Source organism: Haemaphysalis longicornis, unplaced genomic scaffold (genome assembly GCF_048455015.1).
Source record: "Haemaphysalis longicornis isolate Haplotype H1 unplaced genomic scaffold, Haemaphysalis longicornis Haplotype H1 scaffold_1, whole genome shotgun sequence".
NCBI classification, from domain to species: Eukaryota; Metazoa; Arthropoda; class Arachnida; order Ixodida; family Ixodidae; genus Haemaphysalis; species Haemaphysalis longicornis.
In genome coordinates, this window is record NW_027526203.1 from 69,545,355 (window position 1) to 69,569,324 (window position 23,970).

The following is a 23,970-nucleotide window of genomic DNA, read 5'->3' on the forward strand; positions in this document are numbered from 1 at the left end:
GGCGCTGGCTACCACCCTCAAGCGTCAGATACAATTCTAGTAAATATAAATAGCCCAGAAAGTGAAGGAGAACACAGTCGCCCAGATAGCCGAATTGGTAAGGCATTCGACATGTAATCGAAAGGCGTGGGTTCGGTCCCCACTCTGGGCGCGTGTTTTTCTTTCTTTCTTTGTTCTGTATATTTAAAAAAATGTTTACTTCATTAACCGTAGTGAAAAAGAAAAGAGCCTAACCACACCCCTATGCCTCCTTTGGCGCTGTAGACTGCTGACCTATCCTTTCTGTATATATATATATATATATAAGAGAAGAAAAACTTCGAACAAGGTAAAAGCACGATTGTGGCCTACGTTTCAGCAAAGAGAACTTGCTTTCCTATATATATATATAGTTGAGCAAATGGTAGACGCACGATTAAAAAAGAACAGTGGTTTACTGACGTTTCGACTGGAGGACCAGTCTTCATCTTGAGTAACAAGATGAAGACTGGTTATGAAGAATGAAGATGAAGAATGGTTACTGGTTACTCAAGATGAAGACTGGTCCTCCAGTCGAAACGTCAGTAAACCACTGTTTTTTTTTAATCGTGCGTCTACCATTTGCTCAACTATTTCTTCTGGCTCCTCGAGAAGTTTCTTGTACTGCTTATATATATATATATATATATATATATATATATATATATATATAAGCAGTACAAGAAACTATATTGCCTAAGGGTGTGCTTATTCCTTCAGCTCAGGCTGCACTAAGCGGTGACGGGCTCCTTGTCTCGAATACAGAGCGCCGTAGATGTCCTCCTTCTCTGCTTGACGCATCTGTCTAAATTCATTTCTAGTAAATTGCGTAGCACAACTAAAATATTCGACCTTGAAACGCTTTATTCCAAAGCCTTCCTGAGTCAGTTGTTAAAATCATGGCAATGCGAGCGGCACTGTTCTGTTTTCTGTTTTCTTTTGATAGTCAGTGCGCCTGTACATTTTAACACCATCTGCTTACCCTTGTGCAGGGGTGGGGGCAACGGCTGAGCCACGCCACTGGGTGGCATTTGTAACGTTTCTGGCCCACCTGGTCGTGATGCTGCGGCGCTACTCTGGCCACTGCGATGGTTGCACCACCTTCTCTTCAGCAGAACCAATGGGTGCAGCGCGCTCCAAGAGCCCCTTTTTCATGCTGAGGGCCTCTCCGCCTTCGCACGAAGCAGAAATAACGCTCCGCAGCCACCGTTCGCATTGCCAGTGCTCCTCCCATTTCGTGTCCGGCAATATATCTAAAGCATTGGGCCAAACGTGTCTGCAGACAGTCCCACATCTTTTGGAAGGGAACCCACTGCACAGTGAGCCAATACTAGAAGGAATCCACCGGCCCTTGAGTTATTCAGCCAACACTCGTTTCTGCGAATGAAGTAGCACAAACTACACATGAAAAAGCCCCAACTGAGAAACTAAAGACAAAGTCGGCATTATTCTTAGTGACAGTTCACATATTGTAGAGGATTTTGGGTTACTATGCAGGAATAAAACGAGTGACTACAGGATGGAGAGGAGCAGAATCAGTCTGGGTCTAAAAGGGGGAAGGATGGAACTCGCTGAGAGAAGGAAGCGGAAGATGTAGCCGTGGAGGAAAGAAAAGCTTCCTTTCCTCCATGGACAGAACGAAATCGTGTAGTATAACAGCTGAGAAATAAAAATTGTGCTACTAATTACTGGCAAAGGCAGTAGCTCATATGTACCCCAATGAAAGCAAAGATAATAATGATAGTCACCTAATTGGTGGCAATGGCAATAGCGCATATGTACCCAATAAAAGCAAAGATGATAATGATAGGCAGCAGAATGTGTAGGGCGCAAGCCCATGTAAGTTCTAATAGTTTGGCATTTCTCTTTTGTAATGTTCTAGAGCACCTCTGTACCAAATATGAACCTCCTAGCACAATTAGTTTTACAAATATACAGTTTGTTTTTCGGCGCGGGGGTGGCCGCCTTGCGTCACACCTGGTGGGAAAGCAAGGAAAACAATCCTAGCTAATTCCTGTGACAGGGTGGCCTCTTAAAGGGATGGACCACCGATTTTTGTCGGGCATACGTTCTCTGGCTCATATGAAAGCCAGCATTTTATATAGCCCAGTAACCATGAGCAATTTATGAAACGCAGTGTCTAGAGTTACGTCCGACGTAACCCAAAATCGAAAACTAAAGTTACGTCCGACGGAACTTTAAGCCAGTTACGTCCGACGTAACCCAAAGTTGAAAACGTAAGTTATGTCTGACGGAGCTTTAAACCAGCCTCCAAAGTTACATGCAACGGAACACAGAATTGAAAGCTAAAGTTATGTCCGGCAGAACTTCAAGCTAGTGTCAATTGAGTTATGCCCGGCTTAACCTGTAAATTATAGGAGTTACGTCCGACGCAAGTGAAAATTAAAGAAAGGTATGTCGGACGTTCGCCGACCTCGAAAATCCTACGGTACGTCGGAATAAAGTCCCTTCTCCGGTGAAAGGACTTTACGTCGAACGTACCCGATGCCCAGAGGCTAAAGAAAGGCGCGGCGGACTTAGCCGGTGGATGACTGTACAGGCCCGGCGGATGCGCCCGCAGGTGTATCCTGAGGTTGTGCTATGTGGTTCCCTCTGGAAATGCAAATCCGGTGCCGCGGAAGAAGAGCCTCCCGTGTGATCTCATGCGATTTACATCGGACTAGATTACCGCTGGGATATCGGTAGCTCAAGTGTTCGTCTAGCTAAGCCTCTGTTAAAGATGCGATTCTGTCTGGTCTCGTGGCAACAAGGTACCGCCTTGCGCTCGTGAACAGATGTCCTAGGTTTGAATCCCCCAGCCCCAGAACTTTCTTTCTTCTTTTTTGTGAGACAATGACCATTGCTATGCATTTCTGCCTCACGTTTAGAAGATGCACGACAGTGGTACGTATTGCGCTGCGTTCATTACGCGAAGCATTCAACGATCACTTCATTTTTGGAAGCTGATGTGGAGCGGTACCATTTAGTTTACGGTCCACACAGCGTAAAAAAACAGAGTTTCAATTTCGGGAACTTAGGACAGTCTCACCAGAAACTCGTTACAAAAGAGGAACGAAAGTTAAATTTGTTACAGTGCACACAGAGTGAACGCTTCACAGTTGTGGGTTGTCGATGAAACACTGTTTTGGCTGTTCAAGGAAGGACAGACTTGATTAAAGCAACACAGACATAGATCACAAGCTACAGATGGGTCCTCTTTTTTCGTGCCGCGTGCGAGGGAAAACTTACGAGTGGCAACTGGCACCTGGGAAGGTTGATCTTATAATAAAAAATGATAGAAAAACGCATAGCAATGGTTATTGTGTCAAAAAAAAACAAGGAAGGAAACCAGGGGGATCCGACCCTAGGACTTATGTTCACAAGAGCGAGGCGGTTCCTCGCCGCCACTAGGCCAGACAGGATCGCACCAACAGACGCGCAACAAGACGAACAATCGAGCGACCTAGGCAACGACATAGCACGACCTCAGGATACACCTGGGGGTGTGTCGGACGGGTTTGCACTGTCAGTCCGCCGTACTTTTCTTTAGCCTCTGGGCATCGAGTATCAAGGCCACCAACTGCTCGAGGCCACCAACTAGCCCAACTCGCCACCCTGCATCGAGTATGTCCGAGTATGTCCTTTAACGAGTACGTCCTGTATCGAGTATGTCCTTTAACGGAGGAGGGACTTCATATTGACGTACCGTAAGATTTCTGGGGTCGGCGTACGTCCGATGTATCTAACCGCTGGGGTCGAGATACGTCTGGCGTACCTTTGATTTTCATTTCCGTCGGATGTAACTTCAATATCATATGCAGGTTAAGCCGGATGTAACTCTAGACACCGGCTTCAAGTTCCATTGGACATAACTTTAGTCTTCGATTCTAGGTTCCATCGGACATAACTTTAGTTTTTCATTTTGGGTTACGTCGGATGTAACTCTAGACACTGCGTTTATAAAAACAAATTGGCGTAAATAATTTCAATTTGGCACCGAACTCTCTGAAATCGGAATGGTGGCGGTTCGTAGTGTCGAAAACTTGACACTACGTACGTGTCCCGGTCGCGTGACCTGCAAACCTAGCAGCTACTGTAAGTGCTGAAGCGTTTAATCAATTATTGAAAACCTTTTTGCACAAATATTTGTATAAGTTTAAATTTAAATTGTATATGTATTTTAAAACATTATTTTGAAAACTTTTAAGAAGCCGCCGCTGGGTTGCTCTCAGTGTGGCTAACTGAGCCTGTATGCCCAGAATCAATGGCAGCGTTCAGTAAACAGACCAACTGAAGGAGCTTTGACGATTATGCCCGAGTCAGCGGCGTTTCTTCTGCCGAAATATTCGGGCAGCATAAAAAAAGAAAACGCGTCGGGGAGAATCCAACTTTTTGACCTCCACAACCTGAAGCCAGATTCTACCTATCGTCCATCCCAACAGATGCCGCCTTCATGTAAAATAGACTAGTGAATTAAAAAACCACATAAAGGAATAAGAAAGCCTGTGATTCACAGTTTTCTTAGCTGGGGACAAGTTTTTAAACACCGCTTTTCATCTCGTATACAAACAAAAGTATGTTTCCGCACTACTGGGGACGCTCTGTCCGGCCAACAACAAGTCAGAGTCATGACGTCACTGTTAAAAGTCACGTGGCAAAGACCTTTCCGTCACTTCCTTCATAGTTTCAACCGATTGTTTTGTGCGTTTGTTTTTGTGGTACGGTCGCTTTGGCGTTCGGCGTCCGAGTTGGTTTCTCTCAACGTAGATGCTATTGGTGTAATACGTTGTCGTGGCCGGTATCTTAAATCGAGTAAGTGCAACGTCGAGCAGTTAACACTTGTCTTCTAGTTGTGCTTCTTCCCTGAGCCAGCTCATGGGTGAGCCGGCGTGCTGAGCCCTCGCCGGTGAAACGGCAACAAGATGACACCGATCCGAAGTTTGTGTCGCCACTTGTCCTGCGCTCCTTAAACTACAAGCATGGTACATCATGTTGCCATCAGCAGCAACGTGCATCAACACGCCGCGGAGTTCACCACACGAAGATATGCTGTGTTGTGATGTAGCGAATTTAGTGATGTGGAAATGATTGTGTGCATCAGGGCGTCAAGCTGGGAGTACCACATTCGGATTGTGTTAGTTGTGAAATGCGGTGATGCGGTACAGGTTAAATGCGGGAATGTGATGTGGTCGAGTTCACTTTGTCTACCGAGTTGCCTACCGAGTGTACTCTGATAACGCCTTTCATATATCACGCTTCATGCCAGCTCGCTCGGCGGCTGAGTGTGATACTTGCACGGCCAGCGATTGTTGCAGGGCGCCGTTGTAGGCAACAGGCTTTGCTGGAATGCACTTGTGATGTGCGGGTAAAAGACAGGAGGAAAGTGCTGAAAAGCATTGAGCGCTACAAAAACAATGTACGCGAAAAACGAATGAGACAGGCGTACTTGTCGTCCTTTCTTCTCGTACTTTGTTTTTGTAGCGATCTTTTTTATTATTATTTTGTCGATATCATTAACCAACTCTACCAAGAGCACGTTTTGAAGAGAAATGTGCTTTGAGGGAGCGCTTCAATTTGAGAATATTTGTTCCTATTGGGAACTTTTCAAACAAGACAGCTTCAAATGTACAATTGTTCGCAATCCCTTATTTTGTACAGACACCCCTAAAATATAAAATTCAGAAAGTTGCGGGGTTTTAGTTGAAACCTTTTTTTTTACTTAAAAGGGCTCCTGTTTAGTGGCTGCAAATAACACTTCTATAGCATGGCCCACATTACAAAAGAAAAAAACAAGTAGCAGAAAAAAAGAAAAAAGGAGTAGCAGCAACTTTGACAACCTGATTTGATGCTGCACTTAAAGTTGGGTCAAGTTGCTTGGTTATGGCAAAGTGTATTAGCTCACGCTTCATCGTTTTGCACTAAAATGGAACCGATGGCTATGCGGAAGGCCGCCCCTGGTTTACTACACCTACTTTGCATTCTGGCTGCCTGTCTGTGAAATTTATCCTTGCATACATATTCTAATTCCTGAGTGGTGGTAGTGTTGTTCCTCGTACAACAATATTGTAACAGTGATGTCCACTGCCTTACCTTTTGAATAAAGCCAAGGTGTAGGTTCCATACATAGCCCATTTAAAAGCATCACATAATAGTGAATGAACGACAACTTGTGCCTTTATTCATCGGTGGGCGCACGGCCCACTTTACAAGAAACTGTTGGAATTTATTTCCGAAACTGGACTCTATAGTTTCCTGTAGTGCGCCCGCCTCACACTGTGTGTCTTTCTTTCTTTCCTTTTTTTTTGCTTTTCTTCTTTGTCGTTCCCGTGTCCTGTTTTGTCTATTGTTTTCCTGTTACCTATGCCCTGTGGCAAAATGGCGCAAAACAAAAAAACTTGTGCCTTTCGAAATTTGCATTGCGGCAAAAATAAAATTTGCAAACGCGTCAGAAGGTGCAGGCACGGGAATATTAAAGAGATCACCGATACCTTTTTTATAGGTGGTGTGTTGACAATAGCTGACTTGTTTTTGCACCACCTTCACCAGTCATAACGATGCAATCCCATTAGGTAAAGCTAGTACTGCATGCAGTTTGTGTATCTCATAAAGCCTTTTCACTTTGTTGAGCGTAGGAATCATCACAACAGAGCCCACCCGCGTTAATATAAAGACAGTGCTGTGCTTGTGTTGTCAGCTCAAAAACGAGACAACCTTCACTAAAACTTCACTGAAACAAACATTGAAATAAAGTTGTGCTCTGAGATCATCTTGCACTTGATACTAACATTTTTTGGTAAATTTCAGCGCAATAAAGTTTTGCCCAAACAGCCTGATATTGTTTTTAGTTTATTTTGTGCGCATCGCCTCTTGGTTCTGCTTCACAGATTTTGACTCTGGGTGGCTAATGTTCGTCGCAGTTGCAGCTTATGGTTCAGTTAATCTGGAAAGTACTGGATTTGTCCTGTAGCATTTTAGGCGAGTTTGTCCTCAATTCCGCGCATGTAAAGCACAAAACTTGGGCGAGAGACAAAGGAGGGTTACAGAACAAATGCTACTTCCAACTAAAATTTATTGGTAAAGCTCACTCACATACATACAGAAACCGTGTGCACATCAGTAAGAAGGCATACGTTCCAGCACACAAAACCAAGTTATGCATGAACGAGTAATATTTGTGACACAGCTCATGCCCTGGTGTACAAAATTTAAAAGCTAGACATAACAGCCTTGGACAAAATGCCTCATTTTTTCTGGAGTCTTTTATCGTGTCTTTTTAACCTATAAACGCAAACTGCAGGAATCGAAACATATCAATCGACTGTTGATCATGCCTATAAAAGCCCATTTTTAGGTTCGTGCATATTTCTATTTGGGGCCTGAAAATGCCTTCCTCAGGCTTGTTGCGTCCATGTTGTGCAATGTTGCCCCAAAATATGCCATCAGAGCCCACTCTTCACAACCTAGGCCCGCAATTACTGTACAATAAGAAATTGGAAACTCTTCAAAACCTATGCGTACTGTCAATGTACAATAAGATGCTAGGAAATGTCGGAACTCGGTGAATCATACATATGGATTTCAGTGGACACGACAACAGATGCAACCAGAACAGTACTTGTTTAATTCATATTTTAAAACCTTGATTCTGAAGGGAGAACAAAAGCTTTCTTGATATGCTCGAAATGACAAAAAACAAGCATCCAGACTACCGCCTTCTTTGTGAACTCGACTCTTAAGCTATTGCACCCTTGCGAAACCCCTGGTTATTTAGTTTGGCTGCTGTACGCAGATGCGGCCGATTACATTTACAAAGCTGCTGCATTTCTCAAGGCTTTTATAGCGGAATTGTTAGCCTCCTATTGGTTGGGTGTTCTCATGTAGTCGGTGTGCAGAAAAAAGGTGAAGGTGAACTAAAATCCAGAGAGCAAGAAAAAAATTACCGAAAACCGAGGATACTTAAAATGCGTCAGTATACAATTCCACACTCGTGAAGTTGCATCATATTTTTTCTCGCCTTCAGTACGTAATGTGTGACATGTATTACTTCGTCGCTCCATGAAAGGTTTGAACTGTTTATTTGGTTTGTGCACTTATTTCACGAAAGTGTTCCTCATGTGTTGCCCTCAAAGCCGCGTCTTGAGGATTGGCCTGCCTTTCACACCTTGCTCTCGGTTCAGAAGCCCAGAATGCAGCATTGGTTGTACGCCAATTGCAGGCATAATCCAAACATTGTGCCAAGCATGCCGAGACGCAGAAACATGCAGCCGCTGCCACCTCAACTTGACGTTACCCTGAGCAGCTAGACAGCCATAAACGCGAATGCATCACTTGGTTCGTGGTGTTTTCTTTGCCCACTAGCTCTTTGGTTCCATGTTCTCACATTAGTCTGTGTCCACAGATTGGCGGCAAATGTTTTTTCTGGTGTACCACATGCATTGCTAACCAATAAAAAGACAAGCAAAGAGAATGAATGCGAACAGCTATGCACGTGCCCCTTAAGGGCAAATGTACCTCCTGGGATACTCCGACGTGAATGTCTGTAATACTGGCTGCAAACCCGTGCACAGCCAGCCACTGAGCAAGGGGACATCAGCAGCTGGGAAACCACTTCTAGCAGGGTGATGGAACGGAGTTATGGACAAAGCAGCTGGGCACCTTCCCAGCGGTCTAGTTGTGACGGCGGCTGTGCGGGGTAACTTTCAAGTACGTTTCGCAACCTAGTTCTAAGGGTTAGTTGCAGACCCTTGTCTGCTGTCTAACATTGTTAGCCTGCATACAGTTAATCATGGTATCGTTCCTAACAGCTTCGCTGGCCATCCATTTCTGTAAGACATGGGGATACCTCAACTGTTTTAGCTGGAACGAACAAATCGCTGCAGGGAAGGATGTAATCTTTAAGGCGCATTCGTGTCTTCAAGGGCGCCCCGGAAAGCTCGGCTAAGGCAGTGGACTGCCTTCAAACACTTTGCTGGTACTAACAGCTTTGTAGCCTATCAGAGCATCGCACCCAAGACGTTAACACCACGGTATACTTGGAACGTGACTTGGGACATGCATGTTCTTAGTCAACATTCCTGGCAGAAAGCATTCAGCAACTTCATTTTTCGCTGGCACTCTTCGGTCAGAATTTCACCAAATTTAGGATGACCAAAAAAGGTTTGCGCCATCCCTGGACTGGTTCCTGACAGAGCTGCATAGAACTTAAATATGCCCTAGACAAAATTCCTGGATTTCCTGTTCAAAAACAACTCTAGAAGGTTCTGAGCAGCGAACATTCTAAAATTCCAAGTCGGAGCACTCCGAAGGTAAATTACGGTCCACAAACTTCACTAGACGTTGAGCATTCTTTTTCCGCCAACACACACTTTGCTGAAAGCAGACTGCGAGCTGTAAAACAATTAGATGGTTCTACTTTGTCACTTTTGACTAATAAAAAACAAATAAAGTGACATAAATATTTGCAGTTTTACACATATACTTCAAGTTGACTCAGTTCCATAACGCACATGTCAGGCTCTGCAGTCTGATTCACTGCAGATAGTCCACGGGCAGTCTGAGAAGTCTCCAAACCATAAGAAGACATGCGAAAAACAAAAGCCAGATATCTTCTCAGGGAGTTCATGGCAAGGTCAATACTAATCAATCGAAAAACTGTACTGCTTTTTTGCTGAACAACTTCAGTTAAGCACCATTTAATGTCAACATTTTTCAGTGCTCTTCCCACCCTTTTTTTCTTTCTTCGCAGGTTTAAAGAAAATTATGGAGAAAAAGGGTAGGAAAAGAGGTTAAGAAGGCAGGAGAGTATTGGTAGCATGAATGGGGGGACTACACGCAGTGCATTCAGCAGTCTAAGTCGCACAGGCTACCAAGCAGTAGAGTACATCTACTGTACAGACTGCCACAAATGGTCATTGTCTTGGTTCCACAGTGTGTGATCAGAACCCTCCTCAGCCATGAGGGCTAGACATGGGCAGTACCCTAGATGAGCCAGTGTTGGTTCTTTAAGTTCAGATTGCAAAAGTGCGAGGGCCACTCCACTACAAATATTTGGAGAGGAACTTCCTCCTCCTGGAAACATTTCAACGAATGGAGCAGTTGCACCAGCAAATTACAGTGCAGACATTTTTGAGCTAAAACAAGTGACAGGACCTGAAGGCAGTGATTTGGTGAGCATTCAGGTAAGGCAGGCAGAATATGTGGCTCGCAAACGGATGAACATTCAGGCTGTGCCCTTGCAATCACTGCATAGAAATCTCTAACTGTGAGCATGAATATGCTGGCGGACTCGAAGCATATTCCTGTCCCAGTGCTTCACTGTGCTGATTGAACTAGTGTACACGTGTGACCCTGTGTCGGAGAGCATCTACAGTTTGACAGCACAATGTACAACTTGGAGTGCCAAAAGCAATTGGAGTGCCGACTGAATGAGTACAGGTGACGTTTGACATCTCAAATGGTCAGTCTTGCAACGACTCTTCCTTCTCTAAGTGCAATGGCTGCTCCTGTGTGCAGCACGAAGTGGGCCTGAAAAACACTAGTCATAGGTGTATGACGCCGTGGGAGAAGGTGTTTTGTCAGGGGAGGTTCGCGTAAAATTCAGTATACAGCTACGATCACTCATAATAGGATGAACTTCACTTCTTGGCTCTGATTAACAAAGTCTGTGATGATGATGAGGTGGGAGTGTTCCTGCGCTAAGGAAATAGAGGGACACCAAAGTACTGCGTAAGTGCAGATGGCTTATCTGTAAGTACCCTCGTCTTGTAATGTCACTTGTTGTAATTAGGTCAGGTAAGACAGTAGTGGTTGCAGACTGGCTCACCACTTGCTGCAGCAGTTCGCCCTGTGAGGTGCACAGCTATCAAACTTTACATGTCTTAAGCTTCCTGCTGATTTGTTTTAACGTTCACCCTGTTCACCAATCGGGCAGTGTAAAAGTGAGGCCCTTGTATTTGGAAGTCCACATCACAAGGCTGCCTGCAGTAATCGGTACTTGTGCAAGCATCGCATTCAGCCGCCAAGTGCGCTGGCATCAAGGGCGATAGCAAGACTAGCGCAATGTCTTGGCTAACCTGGCCTTTACTATTAATAACATTCTCTCTCTCTCACCGTGTAATCGGTCGATATACAGCAACAAAATAAACTCAACTGCGTATCGTTCACATATTTACTATGTGTCACATCACCGCAATTACAATCTAAATTGATACGTCCAGCTTGACACCCCGATGCACACAGTCATTTTCACGTCACTATTCGTTACATCACACTACTCCATTTGTTCGTGTGGCAAATTGTGGCGCGTTGATGCATGTTATTAGCTGATGGCAACGTGTCTTGTAAAATAAGGAGCACAGAACTAGTGGTGGCAAATTTCGTCCTATGTTGCTGATTGGATTCTTTAGAAGATGGATCGGTGCCCTCATGTTGTCTCCGTTTTGCCGGCGTTGTTCAAAGCAGTGCTGTCACTGCGAAGCTCGCCGGCGAGAACTCAGCACGCTGGCTTCACCTGTGAGCTGGCTCAGGCGAGCACACAACGTGAAGCTGAGCGCTAACAGCTGGATGATGTACTTGATTTAAGTAACCTGCCAAGACAACATTATCACACACATAGTATCCACATTGAGAGAAACCAACTCAGACAAACCAACCCGGATTGAAGCGCTCCCCCAAAGCATCTTTCTCTTCAAAACGTGCTCTTGGTAGAGTTGGTTTATGATATAAACAAGATAAAAAAATTATCGCTACAAAAACAACCTACGAGAAGAAAGGACAACAACTACGCCTGTCTCATTTGCTTTTATTGTCCTTATTCTCTTATTTGTTTTTATCTCATTTGTTTTTATCGTTTTTGTTGCGCTAATTGCTCTTCAGCACCTTCCTCCTGTCTTTTACCCGCATATCACAAGTGCATTGCAGCAAAGCTTGTTGCCTGCAACGGCGGCCTGCCCGTGCAAGTATCGCAGCCGCCGAGCGAGCGGACATGAAGAGCGATATCAGCGTGCAATCGGTAGATAGGCCACAACACGGTACACTAGAACACATCTCATTTCGGCGTTTACCCAGCACCGCATCACAGCATTTCGCCGCTATCACAACACTCCGATGCACACAATCCTTTCCACATCACTGAACTCGCAGTGCAGCATATCTTCGTGTGGTGAACTCTGCAGCGCGTTGATGCATTCTGTTGCTGATGGCAACATGACTTGTACCACACTTGGAGTATAGGGAGCGCGCGACTAGTGCTGAAGAACTTCATCCTCGATTCTTCAGGAGATGCGTCGGTGTCATCTCGTCGCCGTTTCGCCAGCGAGGACTCAGCACGCCGACTCACCCGTGAGCTGGCTCAAGGAAGCAGAGAACTGGAAGACGAGTGTTAACAGCTCGAGGCTGCACTTACTCGGTTTAAAAGTAGCCGGCCACGACAATGTACCACGCGCATATTATAGCTACGTCGATAGAAACCAACTCGGGCGCCAAACGCCGAAAGGATCGTACCACAAAAACAAACGCACAAATCAATTGGGTGAAACTATGAAGGAAGTGACGAAAAGGTATTTGCCACGTGACTTTTAACAGTTACGTCATGACCCTCTAGCTGTTGTTGTCCGGAAAGAGCGTCCCGCTCAACTGTATGTCATGGTTTCCAGCATTATTCTTGGGACTATAAATATGGCTCATACATCTAAAAATTTCCATTTAAAAAGTTCGAGGATATTATCAGCAAAACCGTTTATCGTTAAGGTGCTTTAAGGGATGCCCTTTCATTTGTGATAGAGGACATCTACTCGACAAAAATCGGTTGTCTGTCCCTTTAACGAACGGTTTCGGGTAAACCTGCCGTGTCACGAAGGGATTTAAAAGAGCCTAGCTAATTGTGATGGCCACGATTCCTTTTTGTAGCTGGTGAATAATTGCTCCTTGTTATATCCTTGTTTTATTTTCTCAGCTTATCATGCATCCCCTCTCCCCCCCGGGCGGATACTGCATACTTGGCTACAGCAGACGTTTTTTTTTCTGGATTAAGAGGGTCCGTTGTAAAGGGCCTAGACTCTAGTCCAATCAATCCAGCTGGAACCTCATACCGCCATTCGTCCCGTTTTCCTACAACACAGCCATAACAACAATAAGCTTGCATAACAAATTATTCGTGTTTATTCGTAATTATACTCATTTTGTAGCAGTAAGAATGGTCAGGTAAATATGGAGGTTACCAAAGTACACGTACTAAGGAGCATCAGTACTTACTGCTTTTGGTACTGCAGGCACTGTGCTTGATATAGCTGCACAGCAGTCCACCGCTTTGGAGTTGTCTCACACGACACTGGCCGATTGGGGCAAGCAACATTGTTTTACGTAACCCTGTTTATCAAGCATGCTTCATGTCAACGATTACTTCCAACCAGTGTATTGAACAGGAAAAAATACCGGTTCGTTAACGGTTCGGGTTCTGGCAAATTCATTTTGTTCCGGTTCAGTTCCGGTTCCATTAAACATGTGCCGAACCGGTTCGTGGTGCAATACTAAAGTCAATCTTTAAAATATAGGCCAGATATAAAAAGTGTACCAGCCTCTTTTTATTCACTCCCAATGTCGTCCTGGAGACTGCATAAAGCCACCGCCAAGAGACATGACTGTGGGATTTATTGGTTCCCTTTGCTCTGTTTTATTGTGCCGCATGGATGCTAACACTGAGTTAACACATTGTCCATTGTGTTTAAATTACTTCCTTGTTACGTCACTGCTGACTCTGTGCAGCAGAAAATGTGAAAGCTTTTGGGTGTTTCTCACCACTTCTTAAGAAAACAAGATTCTCGAGGTCATAATAGACTTCAAGCGAGTTACCAAATGCATTTCTTTCATATACAGCACCAGCCCAGCAGGCCAAGTCCTCAGTGGGGAGCCGCCACAGGCTGTGAAGCAGTGTGCGGGAGCAACAGTTTCTATACTACCACCAACAGCGCAAGGCCAACGACGCGCCAGAGGACCTCCACCCCTACTGACGCCCCTCCGTCATCACCCAGCCGAAAAAGGCAAGGTGGGGCTTCGTTTTCTTGGTCCATTTAGAGTCTCTAACTAAGCGTGTAAGAATACACGGCAAAAAAATAGTGTCGACCACGGGCTGCAGCACCTTTGTCATTATTGGGCTTGCTACCACGACAACCAAGAGCGAATGCTGCCTGTTTCCCTATTACAAAATCTTCAACAAAAAAAATATTCCATGCAAAGCACATACACACAAGTGCACACAACAAGGCGTTTTATCCGCCTGTGAAGAGCAGCTTTTCCTGTACAAGAGACTACCAAAGACGCTAGTGGCAATCAGCAAAACCAAACGTCCAGTGCCAACGCTGGGCACACCTCGCTATTCGAAAGAACACAACCTCTGAAATTTCGAATTGACACTTTGAATTTCGCATTGACACGTCTTTTCCCTTATCCCACTCGCTGCGGTGGCTCAGTGGCTACGACTTCGCGCTGCTGAGCCCAAGGACGCGGGTTCGATTCCCCGCCGCGGCGGCCGCTTTTCTGATGGAGGCCAAGAGCGAAAACGCCCCTGTGTATGAGATTTCGGCACACGTTAGTGATCCCCAGGTGGTCAAAACTAATCCGAAGTCCTCCACAAACGAGCGCCTCATCGCGTGCGTAGCGTCGGCGCGTTAAAGGGAGGGACGCGGCTCTCAACTTCGGAAAAATGACCAAAACATCGTTTTTTTGGAAGCCGCCTATTTTTATGTTTTCTATTCTGTGCGTTTGCACAGTTTTTTCACAGAAAACCGTCGAAAAATGGCATAAAAAAATTATCAGCTACGGTGACAAAATGTCAGCTCAAAAGGGCGAAAAAATGGCGATGTTCGCAGCACAGCATCTCCGCAATGATGCACTGGGTGCAGCATTTTGGTACTATTAGATCGGCCGAGCGATCCTCTTTCCGGTTCAGGCTGTCTCTTTCATCTTCGTTCTTCACAAACACACGAACGGCAGAAAAAGAACGACGCATAAATGGAGCCCGAGAGAGAGAGAGGCAAAACTTTTATTGCCGCGAGGGCTAATTCGGGGGAGGGGTGGTGACCGAGGGAGGAAGGTCCCCGGTGACTTTGGCAGCCCGGGCGACGATGGCATCTTGCACCGCCGAATCCAAGCTGCCCAACGCCCTCGCCCAGTGCTCACCGGCTCAATATGGGGGGAATGGGTTGTCGGGGCATTGCCAGAGGAGGTCATCCATGGTTTGGACCACCCCACAAGCGGGGCAGTAGATTGAGGAGTACAGAGCGGGGTACATGCGGTGCAGGCGGGAGAGGCAAGGAAGTGTGTACGTTTGCACTAAGCGCCATGGGTTCTTCTTCGGTGTGAGAGAGCACCGGGTGTGCAGGGGGCAGTAGACGGCGGGAGAGGCGGTAATGAGACGTAATCTCATGAAAGGAAAGGAGACGATCTCGAGCTGACAGGGCTCCATGGAAAGGTTCAAGGCTAAGACCCGCTCGGAAGGTGAACTCTCGAGTGGCTCTGTGTGCTGCCTCGTTCCCTCCTACACCCGTGTGGGCTGGGGTCCACACCAGCTCGGTGGGGGAGTCAGGGGGATTTTGAAGAAGGATTTTGAGTGCCAGGGCAGACATGTGGCCCCGGCCAAAATTTCAAATGGCCGTCTTCGAATTGGAGGTTATGATCGCAGGGGAAGGCCGTAGTGTTAATCCAAGAGCAATAGCCGCCTCTTCCGCAGTCGCGGGGGAAGAAGTGCGAAAGGGTGAGGGTGGTAAGAGGGGGACTGTTGGGACCATTGGTGACTAAACAACTCATACTTCTAGCGAACTAAGCACAGGACGAAGAAAGAAAGAAAAGACGAAACACACGCTGATGATTGCGACCGCGTAGGCGTCGTGGTGCCCGTAGCTAGCAGCGTCAACATAAACAGTTGCCGGATGCAGTGGGTATCGCTTCGTAAGTGCCCGTGCACGCTGCTCCCTGCGGGCTCGATTGTGCGTCGGGTGCATGTTACTGGAAATGGGCCGAACGATGAATAGGTCATGGACAGTGCTAGGGATGGCAAGAGAGGATTCTGTAGCGAAAGGGAAGTTGAGTGGAAGTTGCCGGAGTAGAGATAGACCTCTTGAGGTTGTTGCAAGGCAGGCGTACTTACTCACAAGATGAGCTTCGAGGAGCGCAGATGCGGTTGTACGCACCAAGCGATTCTACACGAGCGGTGGCAGCGCTCTCCAGAATCCTGAGCGCCGCCTTGTACACTTTTCAAATGAGGCAATCCACCTTTTCAGTTCCTTAGAGGACGGTGCTAGATATGGAAGAGAGTAAGTGATGCGACTTATGACAAAAGCCTCTATCAGCCGCAATCGCTCTGCCTCTTTGAGCCCTTCGTGGTGGGTGGTGATGTGGCGGAGGAGGTTGATGGTCTGATTGACTTGGCATGTTAGGTGGGTGAGGAATGTGGTATTGGTGTGGTTCCATTGGATATTGAGGCCTAAGATTTTAAGGAATGGCACTCTGGCAACGGGGTGATCATCCAGCCGGATGGTAATGTTCAGAGCTGTGCGGGCGCGTTTGGGACTGTTGGGTGAGAGAAGCAGCAGCTCGGCCTTCTCTGGCGAACAAGTCAAACCGACATCACGAGCATAGGCAGCAACACAATCTGCCCCTTGCTGGAGGGTGGCTTCAATGTGTGCGTCACTGCCGATTGGAACACATACCATGACGTCGTCGGCATACAAACTGTGGCGAAGTGACGGGCAATATTGAAGAGCAATGATAGCAATATTGAAGAGCAATGGTGAGAGAACTGCTCCTTTGGGGTGCCTGTGGAGGGGAGCGGAATGACATCGGAGCACAGATTATTAAATGAATGACAGTCGTGCGATTAGCGTGAAAAGCCCGCACGTAGTTGTTGGTGCGGGCTCCAGGAGACAGCCTAATGGCGCAGAATGGCATGGTGGGAGACCCGATCAAATGCCTTTTGGATGTCTAGCACTAGAATGCGGGTGAGTCGGCAGTAGGGGGTGCAAGGAGAACATCATGCTTGAGCTGCAGTAAGATGACTTAGGTGGAAAGGCCGGCTCGAAGTCCGAACATTGTGTGCGGGTAATTCTGCTTAATCTCCGAACGATTTGTGTGAATGGCGATAGAAAAGCCTAGGCACCTAGGCTTCCTCCGTTTGAAAAATCGTTGCTAAAAGCTCTGGCACCAACTTGAGATGGCAATGGCGATGGGTGGGACGAAATTTCCGATGTTTCGGCAGTTTCAGTTTTGTATCTGATTCTAACGCGCATGAGATTTTTCGGCCTATTTTCCCGGGAAAAAAGTGCGCGTTAGAATCAGGTAAATACGGTAATTGGCACAGCAACTGGAAATGCTTCTGTGATAACACCATAAAAATTTCAATATCTTGAAAAGTTTTCTATTTATAAAATTTTCTTTTTGTTCAGCTTGTACCGAGCTTGAGTGGCTTATAAAACATGATATAAAACTTGTTCGAAGTGCTTTGCATTCCTTAATGAATGGGTGAAGTCGTAAGTCTCAGATTTTTTATTTAAAGCAAAGCTTTCTACCTCTACCCCCCAAGGGTTCTTTCGCGACCGTTGGTGTCACCAGAAAACTCCAGCGAACAAATAAAAGAATTTACTGGCACAGCCGGGAATCGAACCTGGAACTAATAGACTAAAAAAGCGAGAGCCCGTTGTCCTACCGATTCAGCTACGAGCCCACGCGAACACGCGAATACAAATGGTGTACTGACCAAGCACATCTACGGGTTCACCCCCTGCCTTCTCGCTGAATGCCACGCTGAATGTCACACGACCACTCACGCCCGTCTAGCGGCCCTGTGCGCACCTTGCTCATGTGCTAAGAGTTACAAAAATTAAAGGAAGCTCACACCAATCCATGGAATCTCACTTTTAGTACGCCAATGTGCTAAAGCCTGTGGCCTCCCGTGTTCACGTAAAAACTCACAGCTTCTTGTCGTCCGCCCTCACGCCCAATCAAGGAATACATTCAAATACTCCTTGATGACCAGGCCATCACTCCAAACCCTCAGCATCAAGATCCTGGGCCTACATTTCCAGGCCAATACCAAGAGTGACGTCTCCTTGCAGCGCCTCAAAAACAGCATTAATCAAATCATACACATGATCAGGCGAGTTGCCACCAAGAAGCGAGGCCTAAAAGAATCCGGTACCTTTCGATTAATTGACGCGTTTGTCCTCTCGAGAGTTACTTACGACAAACCCGTATCTTCTTCTCGACGAGGAAGACATAGAGATGCTTTATATAATGATTAGAAAGGCGGTTGAGCAGGCCATTGGTCTTCTCATGAGTGCGTCCACACTGAGGCTGCTTAGCACGGGCTCCTCAACACGGTGGAAGAGCTGATAGAAGGCCATCTTTCTAACCAGAAGGTCCGACTCAGAACGGCGGTGGGTAATCGCATGCTTCACCAGATTGGTTGGGCAGCCCAGAAGGTCACTCCGCTTGACGTACTCCCAGACTCTTGGTGACTAAAACTAAAGATGCTCCCTTTGCTTAGAAATATGAACCCCTCACATGACGAGGGTCAACGAAAAGCACGGGCTCAAGCACTAAACACCACCCTCGGTGGGGCTCATGCAGTTATCTACACAGACTTCTCCTAACATCGAGGGCAGCAACACGCCATCATCGTGGCTACCTCCAGAACCAACCTCCTTGCGTGTACCTCGCTTAGGACCCAACAAATGACGGCAGCAGAAGAGGCAGCCATCACCTTGGCTCTCACTCAACCAGGGGTTCGGAGGGTAGTCACCGATTCCCAGCAAGCCTACTGGAATTACCAGTCGGGTTGGGTGTCCTGACCTGCACTGTGCGTGCTAAAAAACCACTCCCCAAACGGTTCCATTCAGCTCATCTGGACACCGCCTCACGCTTCAATGGAAGGCAACAAATACACCCAAACAAGCCTGCGATTTTACCTCCCGTGCTATGGAGCTGCACGAGGACAGTCACCCGCTTGTCACGTCCAGAAAGATAATCCAGCATTATCGCCTTCTGAGACAGACCGTACCATCGCCTTACGCTGACCTTTCCAGAGAACAACAAACTACCCTACGGCTCATACAATCCGGGCTCCTTCCCACAGCCTACGCGTCTTTACGTAACGCATCCGAATCGCTACGACGCTGAAAGTAAATTTTAAGTGCGAATGCACTTCTTAAGCGAGCTTGAAGCGTCCGCCGCCGTCCGCATAGCAGCAGCTGCGGGTGCGCGCGCTCCTCGTCTTCCTTGGTAACGGGGGGAGATGGGCGCGCGCTGCCTGGCCGCTGACATGGCACATACCCACGTGGGGAATTGGCCAGGAATCTCCTCGTCTTCCTTGGCAACGGGGGGAGATGGGCGCGCGCTGCCTGGCCGCTGACATGGCACATACCCACGTGGGGGATTGGCCAGGAATCGGGCGTGAGAAGGGCTAATGCGTCGCTTAAAGGAGTACTGACACGAAATTTCAAATCTGAGATCCGCTCTAGCAATCAAGTACAACGACAACACAAATAGGTGTCTGTGAATAAATGCATCTTTCTTTCTTTGTAGTTGTGTGTGTGTGTGTGATCTCTCTTTCGCGAACATTACCGAACCGCGCAAATTCAACTCGTGCATTCGCACTTTCACATTCTTCCCCTCGGGGAAATGCGGGGAATTTTTTTTCTCAGAAGTAGGAATACTCCGCCGCGTAATCGGGGTGTGCGACTTTAGCCCTGAGCACCCTCCTCTCTTTCCGTCAACTACACAAGAGCAATGGGAGATGCTGCTGTCCAGGCCCTCTCTACCTACCCAACTTCAGCGGGTGGACAGAACACAGGCCGCGCGGACTGCATATGGGCCCCACAGAAGAAGGAATCACTCCCCAAGGCTGCACTCTGGGCCGTTCAGAAATCTGAACAGAAGTATTTCTTCCTCGTGCTTCTCAGCCGCAAGTCTCGTCGCCTCCGTCCGCGGCGCAGAGACGGAGAAGTCAGATTGTCTAACAGCGGGTTGAAGCTTACTTTGATTTTATAAAAAAATGTTTCCACTCTTGCTACACCAATACAACTCAACCAAATACCGTTCATGCATCATGCATTTATGTAACCTTACCAAGAATATCTCTTTGAAGTAATAAATGGTGTGGTTAAGTGCATTTCACTTCTCTCTGGTTTTACTATTTGTAGAGCGATGTGAGTGATTTTAAGTGACGTCGCATGAGTAATCGTTATGGGTGCCGTTTACAGCTTTGCTTTCCAACCACATTCACGGGGTGGATTGGCGCGATTTTTTACAGAACAATGTTTTTTAAATTTTCAGTTTTTATAGGTTATATTGTACAACAGGCATGTTGACTGTGAATGGATACTTGAATAAAAGAAATCACAAAACGTAAACCAGGAAAACCAAGTGTGTCACGAGCTGAACTGTTCATCAAGTAACGTAATGCCAAAAAACGGAATCAAAATACACCCAGTGGTCACGAAGAAATCCCTGGAACAAGCCACGCAGGTGGCAAAAAAACTGTTTTGAGAAAACAACTTTCCAAGTTGCAACATAGATTTGATTTATCAAAAGTCGTCAAGGTTATCGCCTTTCGTGTCCTTTTGAAAATGAGCCTTCTGGGAGGCCTTGCCTTGAGAATGGAGTGCCTTTTACGGCCTTTCTCTTTCCACAGGCCGTGAAGGGTACAGGCTCCTCTGTGAAGGGTACATTGCAGTTTGCGCACCAAATGGGGGGGAAATGGCTTTTAATGCAAAGTAGGTCAGCTGGTTGTCTGTATCGCAGTGGACAACTTCCCTTTTCAGTGTTGTCACCATGGCGACAAATGAAGCAGTTTTTTTTCTTATATTTTAAAATTGACTCTTGGTTTCTTTTATGTTTCATAGCCTTGCCTGCAGAAGGAACAAGCAACTTAGTACTCATACGTTCAGGTGTTCAGTGCCAAAATTTTATGCACCCCAAGGATGAAAATCTGCTATTTTGAAGCTTGGTATAATAGTCTGCATTACTCCAACTTCAAAGCACGCACATTTTTTTAGTACTTTTGACATTCAAGGCATCCAATATTTCTCGCAGCACAGTCAATATGCCCTAAACCATAGACGTATTCATCGGTATTATTAATTTCCCTAAAAAATTCACTGTTAAGTGCTGCGACAGTAAGGTACATTTTCAACACAGAGAACAGATTTTTATTCTAAACTCATACATGATTATTAGAACTGCACGAAACGTTGCGCAGGAAAGGCAATATGGCTCGCGCGCAACGCGGTGCACGTTTACCGCAGCATATTGTACTTTGATTATCACTGATGTGGCTGGACAGGACGCTTTTAAGATTAAATCTAACATCGCAGGCATTAATTACAACTGCTGGCGTTCAATCGTAGCCGGCTGTGCAATCAGGTAATGCTCCAAGGCGAAGCAGCTATGTCGTGCGCGCCACAGCTTTTGACGCGTCGACCATTTCTTTCCTAAAGCTAGCGAGCCCAGTGTAAAACAGCAATAAGTAAGCTTGTAAACATCGTAAATCCGACTAAAAGTTTACTTCGCGAACCGCTATCACAAGCGCGCACCCACCCCCCTTTTCACCCTCTAGGATCTGGCGACGGTAGTGCCACGCAACTTTCCGTAATCAGGCTCGTGATCTCAGGCATTCCCATCGCGATAACATCCGTGTTGAATACCACAGATGATAAAGACTGAACAGAAACTTGGCCGAGCTAAGCAGCGAAAATGAACTCAAAACGTGTGCTATGTATACGCAGTTCAGGCCGCCGCCATCTTGCGTTGTTGCAGCGACCCCCAAGGAGGGCCAACAGCGCATCAAAATGTATTTCGGGCTTCGTTTGTGCGTCGTTCTTTTTCTGCCATTCGTGGATTTGTGAATGAACCGAGATAAAAGAGACAAGTGAAACCGGAAAGACGATCGCTCGGCCGATCTAACGATATAAAAATGGCCGCTCTCGGTGGCACCGTTGTGGTGATACATCACTCCGAAAATTGCCATTTCTTTTTTTTCTCTTGTTCTTTTTTTGCTCTTTTGCGCTGATATTTTGTCACTGCTCCTGGCAAAAGTGTGTTTTTATGCCACTTTGCGACAGTTTTCAGCGGAAAAACTTCACAAACGCGCAGAATAAGAAACAGAGAAACCGAATATGTGGCTTTTTTTTAAAAAACGTTTTGGTTATTTTTCCGAAGTTGAAAGCTGCCTTCCCCCATAAGTAAATAAAAAGAATTTTTGACTGTATTCTATGGGGACAACACTACATCGAGAAGTTGTCCAGTCCAATACACAGGCAACCAGCTAACCTAGTTTGCATTGAAAGCCACCTCCCCCCCATTTGGTTCGCAAATTGGGCTATGTACTCTTCACAGAGGAGCTGAAGATGATGTTTTGCGGAAATAAAAATGCTGGAAAAGGCATTCATTTTTCAAGGCAAGACATCCCAGAAGCCCCATATTTAAAAGGACACGAAGGGCTGCAACCCTAGCGACATTTGATGAGTCAAATCCATGTTGCAACTTCGGGAGCCGTTTTCTAAAACAATTTTTTTTTTTTTTGCCACCTACGTCTCTTGTTCCAGTGATTGCTTCGGGACTGCTAGGTCTATTTTTATTCCGTTTTTTGCATTTCATTCCTCGAGGAACAGTTCACGTCATGACACTCTTAATTTTTCCGGTTTCTTTTTTATGATTTTTTTTTATTCACGTAGTCATTCAGTCTACAGCCTGTTGTACATTCACCTCTGAAAAACTGAAAACTAAAAGAAATTGTGTTATGAATAAAAACATCTGACTGTCATCTCCTTGTCCATTTGTTTGGGAATGCGAAGCACTTAAAACAAGTTTTATGTCATGTTTTATAAGCCGCTGAAGCTCGATACAAGGTGAACGGAAAAAAAATTTGATCAATAAAAAGTTTACCAAATATTACATTGAAATTTTTACGGTATTATCACAGAAGCATTTCCAGTTGCTGTGCCAATTTTCATCAACATCCTGAAAGAAATGCAAAAGTTGATTTTGAAAGCGACGTCCACACTTAAACGTAGTAATCAATCAATCAATCTCCTCTTATTTCCCTGGAGTACGTTTAAAGGAGTACTGACACCAATTTTCGGCATTAATATTACAGTTAAACCTCGATATAACGAAGTCATACTTGGGGGTGGAAATTTCGTTAAATCGAGAATTTCGTGATATCGAGGTTTCGATTTTACAGTTCATTAACCAGTTATTGACGTTTCAGAACCCTGCCCATCACCCAGAAACAGCTGCTGCGTAGTTACCTCTCCACTTAAAGCGAAATATTTACTAAAACTGGCCGCGAAACTTGTGTGAATTACGAGTTTCAACACTTAGGCAATGGAATTCGGTTAGCCGATGGTAGTTCATGTGTCGTCGTAAAACCAGTACTTTTTTTGCAACGCCTCATTAAATATAGCAGACTAGGTTTCCCCTTTTTTCTTTTTTTCATTTGGGTCACTACTAAAGGCCGCTGTTAGTCAATTGAACCCGCGTCCATGCCCCGTAAACATTGCCCCGGTGAGGTGTTGGTTCGAAGTTACGCCTCTCTTCGTCCGTTCAGTGGTAGGCGCGGCATTGAGGAATGCGGCGGGCCAACAGCAGAAGGGCGCTGTGAAACTTTCGAAATACTTTTTTCATGTACAAGGTTCTGCAGTATGGGCACGTCATGCAACCACGACACTCTAGATAAAGACATGATTGTGAGTTGACCGGAGTACACGCGGACCGCATCACTGTGTGGAGCAGCGCTTACGTGCACCCGCTAAAGCGGAAAGCTTACATTAAATACCTTCCTGCCAAATTCGATTAAACAATTAATTTAATGCCCACTGAGCCCTAAAGAAACCGATTTCTCCGCATCGCAGCTGTCTAATGAACACGGGTGATACGATGACCACGTTCAAAGAGAGCAATTTA